Source organism: Hyperolius riggenbachi, chromosome 4, assembly GCF_040937935.1.
Source record: "Hyperolius riggenbachi isolate aHypRig1 chromosome 4, aHypRig1.pri, whole genome shotgun sequence".
Taxonomy (NCBI): Eukaryota; Metazoa; Chordata; class Amphibia; order Anura; family Hyperoliidae; genus Hyperolius; species Hyperolius riggenbachi.
This window is the reverse complement of record NC_090649.1, coordinates 20,061,341-20,063,913: the sequence shown is the minus strand read 5'-3', so window position 1 is coordinate 20,063,913 and position 2,573 is coordinate 20,061,341. Positions and strand designations below refer to the sequence as shown.

At 52.1% G+C, this 2,573-nt stretch overlaps 1 pseudogene; it reads left to right on the top strand.

Annotated features, from left to right (window-relative positions):
- Window positions 1-245: 245 nt before the first annotated feature.
- On the top strand, window positions 246-423 carry LOC137505753 (U2 spliceosomal RNA; annotated as a pseudogene).
- Window positions 424-2,573: the final 2,150 nt, after the last annotated feature.

Genomic DNA, 2,573 nt, shown 5'->3' with positions numbered 1-2,573 from the left:
TCGGTGGACTCCACCAAGGTCCTCCAACCCCTCGGGTGTTGGAGGATGCCAAGTACCCCCTGCGCCGATGGCAAAGGGGGATAAGTTCCCTTCGGGGAACACCGGAAGGGTCCTGCTATATTGTGGGGCCCGTGGCTGCTCATGCACATTTTGTGGGGGTGCTTTATGGCACTCACGCTTTTTCCGTGCATGGGATTTAAGGCCTTGCTTACCCGGGACTCCTGTTGCATGCAACAGGAGCCAAGAAAGCTTAAAAAAAAAAAAAAAAAATCTGTTCTTATCAGTTTAATATCTGATACGTCCCCTATCTGGGGACCATATATTAAATGGATTTTTGGAACAGGGAGATGGAAGAAGAGCTTGTTCTGTCCACTCCGCGCATTGACCTGGTATTGCAGTACCTCCAGGACCGGTGCACTACTCTCTCTTACTGGTGTCAAAAAACAGATCAAAACTCAAATACCACCCAGCTGACTAACAAAGTGAAGTGAAGTCAAGTGGAGAAATCAAGTGACCCTCTGCAAAGTGAATTTCCCAGTAGCAAGTGCTGTTTTGTCCCCCCTGCTGTGCGCTCTATGTCTGTGCTGCTACTGCTGGGTGCAGGATAGATACAGTTGAAATCCTCAATAAAAACATTGTTTCAAGTTGTGTCTGCTTTCTTTGTGCATCTGTGTCATTTATCAAGTGAGTCTGTATTTCGCCTGGCTATAAGAACCCGAGAACAGACAAGAAAAGCAGGAAGAAAAAACACCCAAAAAAACAAAACTTTTTTTTTAAATTTCACTTTGGATGAACTCTACTTGCGCTACTCAGTTGCTGTGTCCCAAAAAAATCCATGACTGGACCACTTTTCTTCATGTTTGCACTTTGTTCCCTGCAAGAGAAGGAGCAGCAGCACCCCTCCCTTGGAGAGCTGCCAGCGGACTGGCAGGAAGAGCCCTGGCTGCAGCCCCTTATATAGCCTGGGCCCAGGGCATTGTGACATCATCGGTTGACTTCCTGTGAGCACCTGCTCAGGTGCCTGCATCAGTGGCAGGCTGTGAGTGTGTGTAGCAGGCTAGGAAGGCATCTCCTGTTTAGGCTTTCCACTTCTCGGCCTGTGTCTCCCTCTTGTGGCACACCCCGCACGTCCAAACAGAAAAGCGTTTAAGGGGAAGGAGGATGAACGAAGAAAAACGCACTGTGGTTTCAAACAGCCAGAGCAAGCCTGCCAGGCTAGAGACTTGACTTCCTCTGCCCTCCACACTCTCTCCTAGCGAGTTGCCGGAATGCAGGGAGCCGGAAGCCTACTTTACTTTACTTTTCGGCGTGGAGGCACGGCAGCGGAGGGGTGACGGCTGTTCCGGCAGTGGGCGGGGCCATGCAAATGCAATCAGGCGTCAGCTGAGCCTGGCCCATGTGTCTGCGTTTAGCACAGGTGCACCCATCCCGGTGGCCCGGCAGGCCTGCAGAGGCAGTGGGAAGGGGCCCCCCCCTGGCAGCCGGTAGCCGGCCGGGGTTAGCCGGCTGTGCCGTGTGGCGCTGTCCTGAGCGCTGGCCGCCGCTGCTGCATTTAGAAGGTATTTTGCCTTAATTCGCACAGAGGGTGCTGTGTCGGCGGGCGCGGCTGCGGAGAATAATTGGGTTATTGCTTCTCGGCCTTTTGCCTAAGACCAAGTGTCCAGGTGAGAGGTCTGGTCGGGGTACCCTCTCTTTTGGGGGCCCCCGAGCTGACGGGGATCGATCGTCCGGTGTTGCCGGTGAGGATGTCTTCTAGTGTTGTCCGGATCATGAACGATTCGGATCTTTGATCCAAATCTATTTTATGAGTCGATCATCCGAATCATCAAAATGAGTGATTCGGATCGCAAAAGGGGCGGGGCCAGGAGCGTCACGCCCCCTCTCAGCGGACAGCGGGGTCCTGGAAGCAGGGATCGCTCTGTTGGATGGGAGGCAGCCTTGCAGGGACAGGTAGATGAGAGAGAGAGGGGACATGGGTGCCACTGCCAGATATGTGTAGAGCACACGTACTGGCTGTAATGTGCTGCTCGTTATAGGCTGGCTGTTCCGTAGTTGTGCACAGTGAACACATGGGAAGCTTTTGGCTCAGCTCAGCACAGCTCAGTAACTTTGCAGACAGTGTGATTGAAAGGCAATATAATCCTCCTGCACTCGGCACTAAACAGCTGCACTTATCTTCTGGGAATGCTTTCTTTCACTGTGCTACTTTACATTCAAAGTGTACAGATGAGCATAGAGGTGAAATATATGTAAATCATATGATTGCAGCATGTGGTGGGTATTGTGTGCAAACATTTCTGCTCTCTGCTCGTCCCTCCTCCCTTCTCTGACCACTCCCTGCCCTCTGTCCATCTTCTCCCCTTCTCTGTGTGTCCACCCCCTCCCCTTCTCCTGTCCACAGACCTGTCCTGCTGTTCATTTCACCCCCCCCCCCCCCAATGCTTCCGGTAGTAAAATGATCCGAGATTTGGATCAAAGATCCGGATCTCTTCAATGATCCGATTCGAATCATCCGGATCATTAAAAAGATCCGAACTTCCCATCTCTAATGTCTTCGGAGGGTGTTCGTCGCA